Genomic DNA, 20541 nt, shown 5'->3' with positions numbered 1-20541 from the left:
AATTGCTCAAACTGCGGGGGCGACCACCCTAACAGCAACTGTACCCGGCTGCCAGTTAAAAATACAGAAAAAGAGGATCAATAATCACAGGGCAGAAAATTGGTTTAGCACCAGGCAGGACCCCCATCAACATTGAAGGCTTCAGAACAGCGCCGGCTGCTTACCCAGACAGAAACATTGGCGCATTAATAGAAAAAGGTTTCAGAGAAGGTTTCCTCATCCCATTTCAGGGAGACGGATCACCAAAAATCCCAAAAAACCTAATCTCAGCAAGAGACAACACAGAATGATGAAGGGTGCATACTCTTAGCAGATATAATACTTAATGGTGAAAGGTTGACCGTGGGGTCTATTTATGGCCCCTGCTCGCCAACTACACAATTCTTTGAGACACTAAGTAAATTCAGGGGGCACATATGATTTTAGGTGGAGACTTTAATACGGTGCTTAATAGTACTCTGCATAGGAAGTCAAACTGCAGGTAAAGTGTTGAGGGGATAAGTAGGGATTTTTGAGGTTTTACCCAAAAATATGATTTGATTGATATATGGTAGGAAATGTATCAAGTAGATAAAACATTTACCTTTTACTCGCCAGTACATAATTTGTATTCACAAATTGATTATATCCTTCTGTCTAATCAATTAGTCAGTCATGTGACATGCTCAGGGATTAGGGAAAGAGCGATCTCTGATCATGCGCTAATTGATATGCAGATAGTGATCAGTGACTTCAAAGTTAGAAAGAAAAGATGGAGATTGCAAGCAGGGATTTTGAGAGATCCGACAGTTATGGGCCTGGAGACATTTATTAGTACTTTTTTTGATGAGAATATGAATACCGCTGATATAAAAGTGGTTTGGGATTGTTTTAAAGCAGTGGTAAGAGGAGAACTAATTAGTAGATCAGCTAATGGTAGAAGACTGAATTTTGAAAACATTAAGAAAATGGGAGGAGGAGATCATGATTTTAGAGAAAATTTGTACATTTTGGTACGGAAAAGAGTAGAAATGGAGAAAGTTAGAAAGTGAGATGAATCAATTAGACACAATGGCAGAGAAAGGAATATTCTATAGTAATCAAAAATTCTGGGAGTTTGGGGAAAGAAATGATAAATTGCTGGCAAATAAATTAAAGGGAATAATAGAGGAATCGTGTGTTACATCAATATTAACGGATGAAGGAAAAGTACTACTTAAAAACAGACATGTGATCACTTTAGAGAGTTGTATTCGAAGTTGTATATGGAAGACAACTCTCCAAGCAATGATGATTTAAAGGTCTTTTTTGATAAAAATTAAGCTCTCAAAGTTGTCATCCGAAGGAAACGACAAGATAGAGGCAGATATTGAAGTAAGTGAGGTTATTGAGGCAACAAAACAGCTTAATCGAGGGAGATCACCGGGACTGGATGGAATTATTTCTGAATTTTATAAACTATTTGTGGATCTTAGCACCAGTGTTGTGTTAAGTGTTTCATGATTTTCTATTGACAGGGACTTCGTTTGGCTCACTGAAGGAGGCCTTGATAACTGCAATTCCAAAACAGGATAAAGATCATCATAAGTGTGAGAACTATAGGTCAATATCATTGTGGAATGTGGACTCGAAATTATTCACAAAGATATGGTCAAATAGAATATTCCGGGGAGGTATGCGTATGACAATATCAGGACAATCTTGAATGTAATTGGTTCACATAATAAGGATTCAGATTCCCTATTGGCTTTTTTTGATGCAGAGAAAGCTTTTGATAGGGTCAATTGGAATTTTTTAGAATATACGTTGAGAGTAATGGGATTTGGACCCAAGTTTATTCAGGCAGTCAATTGCATACATCTAGATATATCTGCAAAGGTGCAAGTTAATGGGATAATATTGGGAGCTTTTTCTTTGTCTAAGGGCACTAGGCAGGGCTGTCCACTGTCGCCATTCTTATTTGATCTAGCGTTAGAACCTTTGGCAGCGTATATTAGGCAATGTAATAGAATAAGGGGGATTCAAATAGGAAATACTGAACTAAAAATATTGGCCTATGCAGATGACATGACAGTCCTTTCAAATCCTTCGGAATGTGGTTCGGGTCTGAAAGCAATGATGGAAGAGGTGAGAAAACTGTCGGGACATAGGATCCATTGGAACAAAACTGAAATGTTTGCACTTTCTGCTGCATTTGATAGGGGTGTATTGGAGTCATGCAACTGCAAGTGGCCCCCGAATGGGGTGAAGTATCTAGGGGTTCATGTTAGAGATGTAAAGGGAATTGTGAGGCTGAATATTGATAACGTAATCAGTAAAATGTCAATATACATTAAAAAGTGGAAAAGGTTAGGTTTAACTTTGTGGGCCAAAATAAACGCAATTAAGATGGTATTATTACCTAAAGTGTTGTATATTATCCAGTCGCTTCCTTTATTGATAGCAAAAAACAATTTGAAGAAAATTGATAAGGTATTTCAGAATTTTATGTGGGGAATTGAGAAAACACGCTTTCCAAGATAAATGTTGCTGCGCAAATTACAAGAGGGAGGATTTGGATATCCGGATATTTTTAAATATTACAAAGGATTTCTGGTTAAGAAAGGTTTGCATTATTTTAATAATGGGGACGGAGAAGGCCCAATTTGGTTGAATATTGAAAGGGATGTTTGTAAGCCTTATGCTCGTGACACCATATATAAAATGAAAACTATCTGAAGGGGAAGTGCTAGCCTTCAACCGATTGTGGTGCCCAGGAATGCTTTGGTGGCTTGGTTTAAAAGAAAATAATCAATATTTTGGGTTTAGTCACGAAGCATCCATATTGCATAATCAAGCTGGATTAGGAGAGGTATCCTTAAGGTTGGAGATGTTTTGGAGGGCAATAGGATACTGTGTTTTGAGGAATTAAGAAATAGATATAACTTAAATAGGAGGGAATTGAATCGCTATACAGAATTAAGTACACTTTTGAATCAGACTATGAATATGATTGATAGAAGTGTAGAAGAGAGACCAGAGATTTCCAAATGATTTGATGGCCCTGAACACGGAGTGTCTACTTATATGCAATTTATGACTATGGGATCTGACTATGTAAATTCGTGGTTAAGATTAAAAAAGATTTGGTTGGAGGATATTAATTTAGAGATAACTGATCTACTTAGGGTGGGGGCTAATACAAAAATGGACATGAATTTGAGACTTATAAGGCAAAAGATTGTTGGGAGGCTATATTGGACCCCAGAAAGGATGCATAAACTTAAGTTGATGGATAATGATATGTGTTGGTGTTGTGAGGGACACAGAGGAATTTTGTTGCACTTTGGGGTTGTTCGAGAGTGCAAACCTTCTGGAAAGATGTTTTACATCGTATAGATATTACCCTAAACATAGCTATTCCCAGGTCGGCTGCTAATATGATACTACTACTGCGTAGAGGAAGATGTCTAATTGCAAGGAAATTTGATGCATGGGTTGATAAAGCTTTGATGGTTGCTATTAGATTGATTCTTAGAGTCTGGAAAAGTAGGAAAAAGTCTGTGGGGGAGATTGGTTGGTAGAAATGCAAATATTGTCTAAGTTTGAGAGAAAATAGAGATCGTACAGAAGTACAGAAGTATATCTTTCAATATGGAGTCGTTTTAATAGCCTATATGATTAGTTCTATATATTGTTTTTCCTTCTTTCTTGTGTTGTTTGATGTTTGTGTGTTTTGTTTTGAGGTGCTCATTTATGTATCGGATTATTTATGCGAATACTGTTATTGGGCGGTGGTCTTTAGGATGTGTTCGGAAATTATATAAATATTGTGATGTCATGTTCATACGGTTTATAGATTGCTGCCCATGAAGGTACTTGTATTTGTATTTCATACATATTGGTGATGTGTGTATATTGTTAAAATCAATAAACAATGTATATTTTTAAAAAACTATGCTATAAAGTCAGTAAAGACAATTCAGTATTTCAAAAACAATGGGAAAATTGAAGTATTCAAACAGTAAAGGAAACCCTGAGCACAATCCGAGACCAGTCCAATGTATTGTATTCTCTGTGTGGGGTTGAGCATTGAGTTTACAGTGAGGCACAGAGAAAATGGCAGTCCGATGACATTGTTGACTGAATCTACAGCAAAGGTGTGAAAGCGTGGATCAGCCAGCCATGTAGGTACTGCTATATGTGGATCCCCTGGAGGGGCAGGTGTGAAATAAGTGGGTCTATTACTTTGGTAACCACCCTTGGTGTTGAACTCAAAACAAAGGGCAGATCTTTGTACTGATAGTGGGTGTTCTGGATGAAAGATGGGAGAAACTTCCTGTTGGGGTCCCAGATTGGTATGTGAATGCAGGCATCCTGTGGATCTAGAGCACACAACTAATCCCCATCCATCAGAGGGCAAAGGACAGAACTTGCCTGGAGTGACCATCTTGAACCTTGACATAATAAGCTAATGATGGAAACCCAACAGATCGAGGTTTGTCCGCCACCACGCATTTGACCTCTTTGGAAAGGCAAAGTAAAGTGATGAGTAGCCTTGAGCCGGCCACTGCATCTAAAACGTCTCTATGGCACCCACCTTCAGCAGTTTCTGAAGTCCTTAAAGGTGTTTTGATGAAAATTGTTTAGGGCGGGGCAGCAGGGGAGGGGAAATCGGAATCTACTTTTCACCACCGATAAAGTCCAGGGGTCTATAATGAATTCCCTCCAAGATGGTAGGTGGAGGAGATCCATCTGTCAACCGATGTTGAGCACTGCTGGGCCTTGGGGACATAAAACCTAGGGTTTTCAGTCTGGCTTGATACTGTAGTCATCAAATCTTTGCCGGTTCGGACTAATTTCCTTACTTGTGGTCTGGCATGTTGGCTCATTCTATCCCTGCTTTGGGCACAAGCCAGAAAGTCTCTGAAACATCCTGAAAATCTTTGACCTCTCTCATGACTTGAAGAGGTTGGTTTTGCAATGGGCCTGGAAAAGACCATCACAAATCTGACGGCAAAGGAAATTAGCGTGTTGATTTGCAAGTTCCTCTTGTGATGGAATGGAAGAGGGTGAATCTATCAAAGCACAGAGCATTGACTTTCTTCTGCACCTCCGACAACAGCTTGGTGCTCTTTAGCCAGGTCATTCTACAGAGGCATAGCCCCATACACATTTTCATGGCCTTGTGTCTACATGAGCTGCTGTGGATTACAGCATGTTGTAGGTCACCATGCTTGCTTGCTGCAGGATGGTCAGGGACTGCTATTACCCTTCACCATTTAGTTCTTCTGCAAACTTCTCCATTAACCTCCATAACTTGTTATTGCAGCTCACTAAGATATCATCCTTATTTGCTTGAATGAGGTGAATTTAGTTATATGATTTTAACCAGATCATCCAGTGCTTTCCCTGCCCAAGGAGGTAAAGGAGCATCTACCTGGCCAGGGGATGAGGATGACTGCATTTTTCTTGCACTAGGCCGGCCGAGACCACCGCAAAGTGAGCCAGTGGATTTGGACTGAGGCAGGGTTTCTGTGGGAATCAGGGGATACTGGGCTTTCAGCATTTTGGTTTGTGGGAGCCACATTCACAAATGTGGGGGATTTTGAGATCTTTATTTGCCTCTGCCATGACGTCTGGCTGCAGTGTGACTCCCATCTTGTCTGGCATCCTGGTGAAGACGTCCGCCAGCACCCCTGTTTCTACAGGTGGAGACTCCAGGAGACCGCCCCATAAACTCCATGTCATTGGCCATTCTCACATGATAGACTCTGTTGGAGTATAGTGTCTCATTGCACTCTTCCTTGCTCTTTCATGGGAATTCACCCATTCTGCCCCCAAGGGATAGGAGCAACAAGTGAGCAACCATTTCATGTCAGAAATCCCCTCATAATAGTTTACCAGCATTAGCTTGACAAGGCTGAGTCGAACGTAGTGCCTTGAAGAAAGGGTGGTCCGTACTGAATAGAAACAGTAGTGCTATAAACCAGCAGATGTATACTCAAAGTGCTTTATGTCCTAGAGGATTGTATAAACCTTGCATTTGCAAAGTAGCTATATAGCAAGAAGTGTATTTTTCTGTGTTACCTTTCATTGATTGATTCATGTAACAATTTATAATAGCATAGTGCTTAGCAGTTTAAACAGCTTATTCACATCATGCATGCAAACATGCTCACATATGTAATTTTGAGCAGGCATGTATGAAACCCAAATGCATACATACTACCTCAGTAGGCTGTAGAATCATATCCACTTTATTCTCCAAGTTAAGGGAATATACGGAAATCTGCCTAGGAATCAGGACAAAAACAACAAGCATGACGGAAAGTCCTTGGATAGATATTTCGCCAAGATGCTTCAGAGCAAGTTGCTAAGAGCTGATAATTCTGCAATTTGCTAAGAGGAAGTACGTTTCACATTATTTACATATATCAGACAGAAGGGAGGAACTTCCATGTTGTACAGGTTAGAAACAGAAGCTGAGTGTTGCCCACCGAATGACAGCATTTCATAGTAAGGCGATTCCCAAGCTAGAGATCCTATACATGTCATGCCAGAACCCATACAGGAACTGGCTGGCTTGCTGTGGCAGCATTATGCCGAGATCCTGACAGAGATTGCAGGGAGTGCATGCTCTCAGCTGCACCTTAAAGCCAAGTTGCAATCGGGTTTGATTAACTGAATAATGCGCAGCAATGCTGGTCTTTTCGATTGATGTAGTGGAATGTGTGCTTTGCATCGTACATTACGATATATCTTGAAATGCAATACATGATTTATCGATTTAAACGTTTGGTTTAGTTTGGAAACTATCGAGTAGGTTTGAAAGACTTAGAGTGTGGGTCGAAGTGAATTGAGCATTGTGTTAACACTTTGATTTTTCTAAGCAGAAAGGACGGACAGGGCTTTTGTGCCTTTGTCAATAGAAATAGGATTTAAACCCCATGTGGGTTTGGACAGGGATTTATGTGTTGGCCATGTGTTTGATGCCCCATGTTTAGCGTATTGTTGTAGATTGATTTTATTACAGAAGATGAGACTGGTTACTTACCAAACAAATCTGTTTGAATGCTTTGTGAAATTAGAGACATTTGGAGAGTAATTTGAAAATGACAAATATGTTGGAACAATGTGCTAATTTAGAGAATGCAATAAAGATTTGTGTGAATAAATACTTTTTACAACGTTGGTCATTCTTGACTCTGAGACTTTATAACAGTGAAATGCAAATTATCAACACGGTTTGCAAAGCAGTATGCCTCTTTCCCCGAGTCTTTGTTTTGTCAAATCTCTCTATCCCTACATATGTGCAGGAGGAGTGGACTCTGTTGCAGAAGCCATTTTTTTTTATTTTGCATTTTTTAAAGCGCTCACAAAGCCCGCGGGCATCGAGGCGCTGTTACTGGAATTGTTTTTGTTGTGATTTTTTTTTCTTAGTTGCGTATTAATAACGCGCATACATTCCCAGAGGTTTCTAAGCGGAGAGGGGACCTGTGTTGCTTCGTGTCGTCTTGCTTCCAAGACGAGAACGTTGCCGCTGAGCTATCCTCCAGGGGCAATGAGTAAGTTATGAGGGTTGTACTTGATAGAGCTGCGAGCGTGCGTTGGGAAGCGAAATACACTTTGAGCCCCCACTCCCCAAACCCAATTTTATATCATTGTAGCAAGAGCATAACATTGGCACTAAATAAGACGAGGGGAGACGTCCTCTAGGTTCCATTTCAGTGGTCGGTAGCTTCCCTCTCGCATAAGAAGAGCGCTAGACCTGGGCTAAACTGAGAGCTGGGGGGAGCCCCCTCAAGGCTAGAGCTCTTACTAGCTGGGGTGAACTCAAGGGACACGTGACAATCCACAGCATTGAGCTTTTGTGTGTCCACGGGTGTCTGTAGGTAGGAGCTTCCTGAGGGGCCAGAAGAAATTGCAGTGGAGGGTGCTACAGGGGGGCTTGTGGCTACACAAAGCCTGCTCAGGCTGGAGGATTCGCAGGTGGGACCATCTCCCTCACGATGACCTTAAAAGAAAGACCTCATATCAGGGCTGTTAATTAACTGCTTAAACCTACTCATCACTGGCTCATCTGCCAGACCAGGTCGTATTCTTTGACCAGCCCCTGTATGGTTAGTGGGCTCTTCGGGCAATGTTTGAGTGCTTTGACTAGGCATGAGCAGTTGCGCATCCAGAGGGTGCCAGTAGGATGCACTCAAGCAAAGCTCCCAAAATGGAGCAATCCATCATACCCGCAGTTTGAATGAGTGCAGAGTTGTGGCACCTAAGATACTGCTGTAGGTGCCGTTTCTGACACATTCATAGTTCTCCCAAGGAGCTACGGGAGGAACTGTCCTAATACGTTTGGAGGCAAGTCACTCTTCTGCCAAAACATGCCTCTTGCAAGGTTCCCCCATCCGCATTACCTGTATGAGCATACGCATGCTTTTTTTTCAGGGGTGCCTCAGCCTGAGACCATTCTGACTAGGGCAAAAAGGCTGCTTAAGGGACGTGTGCTCCGAACTTTTGTGCACCGTTTTCTGTAGAGGCTCCACCTAGGCCCTCCCATACATGTACAGGGGATGTGTGTGGCAATGCTTCCTTTTTCTTTTCAGGACTCACTTTGCTAACAAGACGCAGAGTCTGAATGGGGCTTAGGTGCGAACCACAGGGAAATGTCCCCCATTCCATGTCGATGCTCATGTCATCTGGAATTAAGATTCGTGTGTGGCCTGTGGCAGCTATGAGTGTGCTCCCTTACGTGTCCACATTCAAATGGGCTCTCTAGAACATGTGTGGGATGTGGCAGTTGAGCCTGTGCGGCTAGGAGCTCCATCCCTTGCGTGCCCTCCTGCACAAGCTTGGGGCATACGCAATGCCCCAGCAAGATCAGGGGAAAGCCCCCTGCACTGAACGTGGGTGCACCAAGCATAATACATTAACAGTCCACTGAGCATGGTCTGATCCTGTTCCAGTGGGACACCGTAGCTTCGGGGGCGGGAGGGGTGATTGTGTATGACGCGCTTGTGCAGAGTGAGACCAGGGGTATGTCCCCTGTGCAAGGAGCCCTTGTAAAGCTCACATCTGCGACATGGACTTGGTTCTCGTTGTGATGAACTTCTTGATCTTCCACAGCAGAGGCATCCTGAAGGTCTCGTCCCAGTATGCGAGCATCCTGATACGGACCAACACACGTTGTGTTAGCGTGTGGCTGCCCCAAACAGGTCAGGCATAAACGGTGTGGGTCCGAAAGAAAAACCCCTTGATAACCCGTACAGCACCTATCCCCGTTGGGCAGGGAATGCTGGCATTAGAAGTCAAATGTGGGCACAACGGCAGTGGCTGGCTCTTTTCCGTTAGATACAGAGAAAGACTGTTGGGCGGAATGCCCAGAGGTGGTGTCTAGCATTGGCATGGTTGTTGCCCACACTGGTGATTAGCAGAAAGTTCCAAGATATGCATCTTTGCAACAGGCTCCTGTCGTGTTACTGTTCCGTGGAACATCGCAAGAGTATGGGTTTTTCCAAAAAAAGACAAGATGGTGGCAGTTTCTTTCCAAATCTAAAATCTTTGGATTTGCTTTTTCACCTCGCCCAAGGTTTTTGAAAAGCCAGGACAACCAGCACCCTTGGCCGAATAACAATGAGTCACGCATGTAAAAAAGCACAGAACATAGAGAAAAGCCCAAGTCGGTCCATGTATGATATATGATATGATATATGATATTTTATTTGTATCGCGCTCGTACACAAGTGTTTCAGAGCGCGACTAGGCAGGGGAGGGGAACAAGGGAGAACACAGCAAAACATAAAAACGATGTTACTAGGCCCAGTGACATTGAGAATGCGCAAGTGCACGGGAAAGGGAAAAGGGAAAAAGTGCATGGAAGGGGGAAGAGTGGAAAGTGCAGAAGCGAAGGAGCGCAGATAAATAAAATAAATAGAAAATGGAGGCAAACTGTGGTAGTGCAGCCAGCAAGTGGCAAGTGCTGTGTTTAAGGCAGCAGACTGGGTAAGTCTGAATAAGTGCAGAAAAATAAGAAAAATGGGGGGGTCGGTGGGGGGCTGTATGGGTACAGATACAGTCCCCAGTGCAAGGGGTGGCCAGGAGGCAGTGCAGGAAGGTGGCAGGGTGAGCAGGTACTTGGGCCCAGGGGACAGAGGGTGGCCAGGTGCACAGTGGCAAGAGAGCAGATCAGCAGGGGAGAAGGGGAGTGAAGGCAGAAGCAAAGAGGAAGGTTTTGAGGTGCTTCCGGAACCGGAGATGGTTCTCCTCAAGTTTTAGAGTGGCAGGGAGGCTGTTCCAGAGGGAGGCCCCAGCCGAAGATAGAGATCTATCCCCAGCTCGTTTCTTTGAAAAACGACTGACCCTGAGGGAGTTAGAGGTAGAGGAGCAAAGAGCTCGAGAGGGGAGGTATTTGCAGAGGGATAGCTGAAGGTATTTTGTCCCAGGCCCCAGAAAGCCTTGTGGACGATGCAGAGGGTTTTGAATTTAATCCTTGCATCCACTAGGATCCAATGGAGAGATTTCAAAGCTGGAGAGATACGATCCCAGGGCTTGAGGCCAAGGACAAGTCTCGCAGTCCTGTTCTGGATAAGTTGTAGAGGGCGGAGAGTAGAGGCAGGTAGATTTAGAAAGAGGCTGTTACAATAGTCCAAGCTAGAGAGAACTAGAGCTTGGGATACCATGAGCTTCTGGGGGAAGGAGAGGAAAGGCAGAATACCTCTGAGGAGGTGCAGTCGGAAGTTTGACTTTTTAGAGATATCAGAGATATGGGTCGAGAAGGAAAGTGTGGAGTCAAAGATGACGCCAAGGTTCTTAGCCTCGCAGGTAGAAGTAGGAGGAGGAGGAGGGCGAAGGGAGGCCGGCCAGAGAGTGAGGGAAAAGGTTGGAGATGGTGTGCCGATGAGGAGGATCTCCGTCTTGCTGGCATTCAGACAAAGATCATTGGCGGCACACCAATTTTGAATGGCAGTTAGGCAGTCAGAGATGAGAGAGGGAGAGGAGGTGGCCGAGGGCAGCCGGAAAATGAGTTGAGTGTCATCAGCGCAGGACTGGAAATTTTTGCAGAAAAAGGCAATGCAGTGAGCGAGAGTTGCCAGGTATTGGTTGAAAAGCCAGGGTGAGAGGTTAGACCGCTGGGGAACCCCACAGGTGGAGAGGAAGATATATGATAGGAAAGACCCCAGTTGGACCTGGGAGGGTCGGTCAGAGAGGAAAGGAGGTCAGTCAGGCCAGAGCCTGATAAGTGATACCCAGATTATCACGGAGACTGTTGAGCAGGATGGTGTGGTTGACCGCGTCGAAGGCAGAAGAGAGATCAAGAAGGGTGAGGACAGAGGGAATGTTAGAATCAAGGTTGGAGAGCAGATCTTCACGGATATTGAGGAGAGCAGTTTCCGTGCTTCTGGCCGCTCTGAAGCCAGACTGGTGGTCATGGAGACAACCAACAGAATCTGAATGAAGGTTAAGCTGAGAGATGGCCAGCTTTTCCAGGAGTTTGCCCAGAAAGGGGGTAATGGAAATTGGGCGACAGTTTGCCGGACGGGAAGGATCAGCTGTGGGTTTCTTGAGAAGAGGATACACAAGGGAGTGCTTCAGAGGGTGGGGAAGGATCCTGAGGCAAACGAGTGGTTGCAAAAATCACCAAGGGCAGGAGCGAGGGTGTCAATGTGGTCCTTGATGGTTTTGGAGGAAAAGGGATGAACCTGTTTTGACTAGGCTTTCATAGATCGGACTTGTCCAGCGACCCTGTCAGGGGAGAAAATAGGAAAGGAAGAGAAGGATGGTGGGGGGTGCTTAAAGGGGGTTCTCTAAGCACAGACAGGGAATAGGAGGGGGAGAGGAGGCGAGGGTGGACAGGATGTCCTGGGTTTTAGAGATAAATTGCGAGGCAAGGGCATTGTAGAGAGGCCATTTTAGAAAGGAGGGGAGGAGACTGCGGCAGGGTTGGCAAGCTCCTTGCAGATTTGAAAGAGTTCGGCTGAATTGTTGGATGCCGCAGAGACACGGGCTTGAATGTGGGCTCTCTTCTTAGTGCGGGCAGAGAGTCTGTATTGCCTTTGGAGCAGGCGACAGGCCAGTTTGTCAGAGGATGAGCAATAAGACCTCCATTTCCTCTCAGCCGCCCTACACTTACGTTTAAGTGTAGCTAGGTCGGAGTCATACCAGGAATTGCACTTGGCTTTGGACTTCAAGCGGATCCTCAAGAGCATCAAGAGTATCAGAGATGGAAGAGTAGAGAAGGGACAGGGTTGTGTCGGGGTGTGAGTCAGCCAGGGGAGGAGGAGGGGGGGGGGAAGAGAAGGTGGCAGCGAAGCCTCAGCTGACACACGCTTCATAGGTCGGATGTCCGGGAAGGTAAGTGGAAGTGTTGGGGTGTGGTTGGCTTGGGGAGAAGAGAGTGCGAGATGAGAGGAGAGGAGAGGAGGCAGTGGTCACTCCAGGAGAGAGGAGTGGTCAGAGGAATAGAGAGGGGGAGGCCAGGGGAGATCAAGACATCTAGTGTGTGTCTTGCAGAGTGTGTCGGGCCAGAGGGGAGGATAGAGAGGGAGAGGGTATCGCAGAGGTTGCGAAAGAGCAGCAATGAGGGACAGTGAGAATTGAGGTGAATGTTGAGGTCCCCAAGGAGGAGGAGTTGAGTGGTTGAGGCCAGGAGGGAGGAGGAGAGGTTGGCCCACTCAGAGAGAAGAGGTGATTTGCCCGGGGGGCCGGTAGAGAGTAGCAACAGTAAGAGTGGCTAGGAGAGAGTGAGAGCCTGCAGACAAGGCATTCAAAAGAGGAGTAAATCTGAATGGGAATGATGGTGGCAGGAATCCACTCAGGAAAGATCAGGGCTATGCCCCCTCCAGGTCGAGTTGATCTGGGTGCGGAGAGGATCTTGTAGCCCTCAGGGAGTAGAGTGTCAAAGCTTGTGACAGAGCTAGCCGTGAACCATGTCTCCGTAAGACCGAGGACATCAAGGTCCAGTTCTTCAAGGAGGTGGCAGATGTCAGAGGCGTGTTTGACAGCAGAGCGAGATTTGAGAGTGGCAAGATGAAGAAGGTTGCCGGCCTTAAAGACCTTCCGGGGAGGGGTACAAATCAGAGGTATGCCCTGCAGAGTTGTGGAGGTAGCCTGAAGAGTGGCAGAGGAGGAGGAAAAAGTGTTCACAAAGAAGGGATGCACATTACTCAGGGGCTCTGTGCTTTCCAGCCCCCTTGCATACTTAAGTATGATAAGCTCCAAGAATTCATATGGGTGCCAGAAGTGAATTTCACTCTGATGGACCCACATTGGGAAAATGTGAAAACCTATTTCTGTACATATTTGGAGGTGTACAAATGCAAGCACGACAGCAGTAGTCTGGGGGCTGCAGATGCAACTCTGGCTTAATAGTAGTGTTTTCTAGGGATAGACCAAAAAGAACTTTGGTGCGCTCCTCTAGTGAACAGCATGGAGGCACACGCCTGGTCCCTTCACTGATGTTGCCTGTGGGGAAAAAAGAGGCCATACGGAGATGGCCACGTAGTTTGGATTGTTGATGAGGATTTATTTCTTATTCTACTTCTTATTCTAATGGGAGCACCCTTCCTGCTGCATGGTGTGCGATTATTCACCCTAACGTGTAGCACAGAATGATCGTTGAAGGACTCCAACCAGTGCTACTTTCGCACCAAAACATCCAATGTTGAACATATGCAGTGCTTTCTGTAACTAAGGTCAGATTTGGTGTTGGCTTTAACTCCTGCCCAAGAGGCCAGGGTCCACGCCGTCAGGAAGCTGTTGGCGTGAGCTCCTGCCTGGATCCTGCAATAACCTGCTATAGCAAGGCATTATGTCACTTTCATTATGTCACTTTTTTAGAGATCCAACTGCAGGACATTATAGAACTACAACCAGCGGTGCCCAATGCCACCTTCGCTACCGGGAACAGGAAGATTCATAAGCAGGACAGCGAAGCGATCAGACACCGGCAAACTGACAAGATGGCGGCCAGGACCGCCATTAAATGCCCTGTGCACCCTTATGCGCGGGGCTTGCCGAGGACCTGCATTGCCTGCGGGGGACTTGTGGTGTGGTCGCTTGGCTCCGGAGCAGAGAAGAGACCGAGATCGCTCAGCCCTAGGCCCGGTGCTGACGATGCGTGGGGCACTGTGCGTGGCCCAGAGGGACATGAGACCAGAACCATGCTCTTGGGTGGACACATTCAGGAGCAGTGTGAGGGACGAGGAACCAGAGGAGAAGGCACGGCCCTCCGCTTTGCCCGGTTCTCGGTGTGGAGTAGCACACCAAACATCCTGAAAAGCCCAGAAGCTGAACAGGCGATGGCGCATGTCTGAGGGCTTAACTGCCTGCATACTATGTAACATGCAGAGATCACTATGTAACACAGAGCTCAGCAGAGGTGAGGAGCTGCAAGCAACAGGAATATCAGACCACCTGGTGATGAATGTGTCACTGAGACCAGGACACTGCTGAAATTACATGTACTAGCGTGCTCTGGCGTGCTGAATTAGGCTCTTTGACAGTTCTAACCATATTGATTGCTGCTAACCCCATCGTAGCGTGAGGAGCATACGCAGGGGTAGGGGGCCTCCCAGGACACAGTTGCAAATTATATCTGCACTGCTCCTTCTATGAAAAGTGGACCTGGGGGACTGAGCCCCCAATTCCTGACATATCTTGACAGGGGGGGCAATGTTTGGTCACTAAATACCCCTGAGCTGGGCGCATCTAACACACTTCAACAATTCAGACTCTGGCAAAGCATTAAAGCGATCAGTCAAAAGGGTGACGGGGTACACAGCGCTCAAATGCCTCCCACTAAGCAGAAATAATTGACTCCTTTGCAGCGCAGGAGAAGAGCTCAGACTTGGTGGGGGACAGAGCGGAGGACCCCCACCTGGAGCAAACACGCCACAGGAAGCTCAGGACAATGAAGTGCTCACCGCTATTGCGGTGCTGAGGCGTGTAATGAAGGCATGGTATCAAAGCAAGACAGACACAAGTGATCACAGTTCAACGGTGTTTATTAAACTATAAAATGGGTGAGATAAATGCCTAATCTAAACCTTAATCTAAGATGGGAGCAAGCTACGGGCATCAAATAATAATACAGTAGAGTCTAGGAAAATTAAAAGGGCCTATACTAAAAAACTCAAAAAAATTATATATATTGCTAATTCTTGCCTCTATGTTACAAAAATAGTGTGGGATAATGTTTCATAAGAAAAGAAAGAAGTGTTCACAAAATGATAAGTCAGGATGTTATGGTTCCTTCCCAACATTTTTTAGCATGTTGACAAGGCAGGACGCTTGAGCACAGCACACTCCTGAGCTTCTGGCACGAGCTTACAGTTCCTTATCTCATTATCAGGGCCTTCTGTGCCCAAGTTTCTTCGCATGAAAAGTCTCTTGCTTCAGAGTGGCCTGATATGCCAAAACAACAAAACAAATGATTCCTTCTTTTAATCTTCAGATCGGGTGGTTACACGCCACCCTTGGATCCCCCTCAGCTGGGCTCCGATCCTCCTCACTCGTCAGCATTCCTCAATCAGGCTCAGAGCAACCATTAAATGTGGACATACCTAAGTCGGGTTCATACTTGTCGTCACATTGTTGTTCACTTCGCTACTTCACAACTTTTGTCTTGACGTCCCTAAGTCAGTTTCACCATCGCCTTTCAAACAGAATTTCCTAATTTGTAATATTCAAGAGTCTCAATGTCTTTTTAAACAACCACCTTTTTCGTAAGGTCCCCCTCATCTGGGCTCAGACCTTGTACAGCACTTGCCAACTTTAAACAGACTTCCTGAAATGTGATCAGGTCTCGCTAGGTCACTCGGTTAGCCTATGGCAAGAGTGTGTTTATTTATTTATTTATTTATTTACTTGTGTGCAATCAAAGGAAAAATTGATTTTTACAAGAAGTTGATGAATACAGTAGATGTAAATCAAAAAGAAAATCAAGAGAAAAGTTCGCCAAGGTAAAACTCAGTGACTAAACTTCACAGAAGTTTTCAGAGTTGCACAAAAAAACAGTTAAACAGCCATGGTCGGCAGATCACTAGCTAAGCCGCCGATTTTAATGAAGGCTGCTTCCAATATTTTGGCCGTGGCTACCGCCCATCGAGGCTTCTCGCCAGATATTAAACGGCACCACCACGTGTGCTCCTCGATCAAGACCGAGTCAAGCCAAAGCGGAGTCAAAAATGGGGCGCGAATGTCGTTCAAAGCCGGGCAGTTTAAGAGCAGGTGGCGGATGTTCTCCACCGAGCCAGGGTCTTCACACAATCTGCATGTAATTGAACTGGCCTGCAGTCTTCTTCCTAAGATTTCACGGGTGTGGAGCAGATTTAAGCGAGCCCTTAAGAAATTTGAGCGCAGTTTTTTATCTGGAAATCGCAGACAGTACATCATGGGAAGATTCAATTTATTATAGGTTGGAGGTAAATGGTTTAAGCACTTGGTGGAAGCTGCTTTGTCCATGGTGGTGATCCAGTCCTCCAATTTTAGTTTTTCACTTACTCTTTGCGGGTTCGTTATTAAATCATTGAGTGAGCATTGCAGGGCTTCCAGTTTGGTTTTTTGCAGAGAAACCCACTTTTGGACCGACTTAGTAGTGGTTGATTCAAGTTCCTGCCCAATTATTTTGAAGATTGGCAGGCTGTCTTTAATTAGGGTTTTCCTGAATAGGGCAAGTGCAGCCCCGCTGACGGTGGCGCTTAGAGACAAAAGGCCCAACTCTCGTCTGATCGCTTCTATGGGAATAGCATTCGGCAGACCTAAAAGGGACTTCCATATGTAGGCCTCTAGTTTCCGCCATAGTTGGGGAGGTACAGTGAACATGGCATCCATGCCGTAGGTCAGAGAGGGCACCATTTTGCCCTTATAGAAATTGATGGCCGGCATTAGTGAAAATTTGCCAAATTTCCTGTCAAGTGCTCGTAATTGGGAGGTCAGTTGTTTTGTTTTGGTCCAGAGATGTTGCTGCATTTTGATTTCATATGCCGACCCGTCTAAGAGCACACCTAGATATTTAAATTGTTGGACCACTTCAATTCTGTTTTCGCACACTGACCAAGACCAAGTGGTTTTCGGCTGGTGGCGTGAAGAGGACAGGATCATAATTTTGGTTTTGGTCTGGTTTATTTGGAGATTGTTGGTGGTCATATAGGTTGCCAAATTGTCCAGCTGCCTTTGGAGGCCGTTTCGGAGTTTGATCAAACAGGATCATATCATCGGCATATAGGAGGCGGGACAGGGGAAGATTGCCAAACTTCGGGGGGAAACATCGAACCAGCACTTCCGAATCTTTGTAGTCCCCCAAAAAGGCCACGAAAAGTGCCGGAGCCAGAGGACAGCCTTGTTTAACACCTCTATACACCTGAATATTTCTGGACAAGGCCCCCTGTTTGTTTAGACGAACGTTGAGGGAGGTGTTGGTATGCAAGGCTATTATAGGGTGTAATATCGCCGGAGGACACTTCCAGGTTTCCAGCTTTCTCCATAATCTAGGTCGATCCACTTTGTCGAACGCCTGAGAAAGGTCGATAAAAGCTGCATACACCGCAGGGGCTCCTTGCTTTATTTTGGCTTTTAGAATTGTAAGTATGAAGATGTTCAATGTGGTGCTACCATTTTTCTTGAAGCCTAGTTGGTAGGGATCGCTGCAGGGAGCTACTTTCTCCCAGCGGTGGAAGTGGTCTAAAAGGAGAGTGGCAAATAATTTTCCCATTATGTCCAATAAGGCAATCGGGCGATAGTTTTCCGGTGCTTCTCTGCTTCCACGTTTGAAGATAGGTATGATGGTTGCTTTACACCATGATGATGGGATCTGTCTGGTAGATCTGCAGTGGTCAAACAGAATGCACATAAAGGCAGCCCATTCCACATGGTGCTTTTTTAGATCTATGTTGGACAGGCCGTCCGGGCCTGGGGCTCTGGATGATTTTAACTTTTGGATGGCTGTACTTATGCCTGATATTGGAGAAAGATCGATCCAGGGTGCTCCGGTGGTGTCAAACGGCGGGATCATATCCTGGGTTGGACTGGCAAATAGATCAGTGAAAAACGAGACCCAAACTTGTTCCGGAACAGAGTTGCTCATGTTGTAGGTTGTGGATCCTTGCGAAGCATTTACCAAGTCCCAAAAGTCTGCCGTTTTTTTTGCATTTAGGACTTTCATCATTGATTCTGCGTCCTGTTGGTATAAAACGGCACGACGTGCCCTGATCCATGATTTGTAGGCTTTTTTTTCAATTCTCCAGCGATCCCATGCCTCTACGGTATTGGTGGCCTTTGCATGTCTTCTGAGAGTTCTCAAGCCGTTTTTCCTCCCCGCAGTTTCCAAGTCATACTGGTGGATGCCAGATTTGGGGATAGCTAGGCCCGCTACCGGATGATGCCTGTACTTTAGGAGCATGGGAAGGTAGTCCGGCCTGGTCGATGGCATGGAAGGTTGATCAGTCCCAAATTCAGCCACGTACTGATCGGTGATAGCTCTAATATTGGCCAGACTCAGTCGCAGGAGTGATTGTTGGGGATTTGTTTCAACCGATGGTGAATAATAAGTTGAATTCCTCGCTGAAGAGCTCCAAGAAGTGGTGAGCATGTTATGATCGCTGGCGGCCGTTTTAACCACCTTGAAGTCTTGAATTGCAGCACACAGGGCTTGTGACGCAAAAATATAGTCCAAAGTGGCTGTCGACCGGCCCCTCTCCCAGGTCGGGAGATGGGTCTGCCCTTCACGGATCCAGGCAACGTTGTGTAAGTTCCGGGATGCCATGAGGGTCATCCATGCTTGTCCTCTATGCTCTGCTTCTGTTGCCTCGGTTGATCTTTTAGGGACTGTCTTCTGCTGGCTGCACTTCGCATTAAGATCCCCGCATACCAGTATGAAGGGAGTATTCCATTCAATAAGGATCTCATCAATGACCTCCGCCATAGTTTGGTAGAAGAGTTGCGTTATGGTTCTTTGCGGGTTCCAGTATGTAGTGATCAAAGCGAGTGGCGGAGATGAGGGCTTCTTTGACCGACGATTTAAAGGTTCCGAAGCAGGGTTCCATTCAATTAGGACTGCCAATACCCCATATGATCTAGCTGTGGTTCTGAGCATTTTTAGATTTTGATCGGACCGTACACCAACGAGCAGACCTGCTGAGGGACGACCTAACAGCCCTTTTGTCGCCGGCGAGATCACAATGTCATGCCCATCCATAGAGGGTGTATCCTGGAGCCAAGTTTCTTGCAAACAGAATATGTCAAAGTGTCCCAGGTCGAAGGTATTAGGGTCAGTCAGATGGGCATGACCTCTGGTATTCCAGGAGGCCAATGACAAGAGTTTATCACATAGTTGGACGTCGGCTTCTTTGGGTAATTGCGATCTGAGGCGGTGTGATGAAAGAGCCCCTTTTATCCAGTCCCAAGGGCCAGTGTGAGGAGCAGATTTTTTCGGAACTGGCGACGGTGGTAGTTTAGGTTGCTCACCCGATCTGTGAGGTGCATGATCTCTTCGTGGAGATTGATCTCGCCAGCTTAGCTTTCTTTGCGCCGTGCGGAGTCGCTGGTTTGAGGAATGCCGTAGACGCTGTCTGGCTTGGCCTTGAGTGTCATTAGACCGTTTGGAGAATTGTGATGGCCCTCGAGGTGGGTCCGGAGAGCCCCCGGCGGGTCTTGTGGGGCGTTCAGGTGAATCTTGCCTCGACTTCCGGGTTCGTGATGGATAGAAAAAGTGTGCCTTCAATGTGTCTCTTCGATCGGTATGCCGTTGGGATGGACTGTGGACACCCGGTCTTCCTTTTGTAGATTGTCGGTCCTGGGTATTATTCTTAAGGGCCGGAGTCTTTAATTCTGACAGTAGGAGGCCTTGCGCTTTAAGTTCATCGCTAGCTAGTGGGCCTATATCTTGAGTTGCAGAAGAATAAATGTGTAGGTAGGCTTTGGCTTTATTGTCTCTGTGATAAGGCTCCACCCTCTTAAAATCATCCGAATTTGGTTTGCATAGCGAGGGTGTAGTTGATGTAATTTTTAACACAGTTTTTCTATTCAAGATGATGTACTTATCTTTGCTGGAAAGTTGCTCTATTTTGAAGAGACGGGTAGAGTTACCCCTTGTGCAGATAGTATGTTTGTCTGTTGCGCTTCTGGATGTCCGCGTCTCCTGCGGTGACAACCTGGCTGAGTGAGTTCTCGTCCTGGGTCTGCTTTGAGAATCCGTCGAGTGTCTTGATGGAGCTTCAGTGTGTCGGATCTGCGTCGTTTTGATCGGCTCAGGAGCCTCCCTCCGACTAGAGAGAGGAGCCGCTCTGGAATTCAAGTTAGTCTCACAGGAAATAGGGTCATTCGCAGGAGCGGGATGCCCCTTACCAGGCGACGTGGATGATTGTATGCCTGAGGTCAAACAGTATGCTATCGGTCTAGGAGACTGGGTGAGGTCCATCACGGAGCCTGAGCATGTGACTTTTTCAGCCGTGCATCCTGAAACTCTGGGGTTGAAAGGCAAGTCCTCCCGTGAGGGGCTACGTTCATTTAGTTTGTCGACTGATGGGATTGGTTGATCGATCCCGGTTAATTTCAGGATTTTCTTTCCTTTAGACAGGGGATGGATCG

General features: G+C 46.0%; 1 protein-coding gene across 2 annotated transcripts in view; it reads right to left on the bottom strand.

The window, feature by feature from the left end:
• The window catches only part of WWP1 (WW domain containing E3 ubiquitin protein ligase 1), a 2181222-nt gene that overhangs the window by 1577043 nt on the left and 583638 nt on the right, over window positions 1–20541 (bottom strand). The gene's annotated exons all lie outside the window — the stretch shown is intronic.

Source organism: Ambystoma mexicanum, chromosome 5q, assembly GCF_040938575.1.
Source record: "Ambystoma mexicanum isolate Mex_15411 chromosome 5q, UKY_AmexF1_1, whole genome shotgun sequence".
NCBI lineage: Eukaryota > Metazoa > Chordata > Amphibia > Caudata > Ambystomatidae > Ambystoma > Ambystoma mexicanum.
Note: the sequence above shows the minus strand (reverse complement) of the source record. Positions and strands in the feature narration are given on the sequence as shown.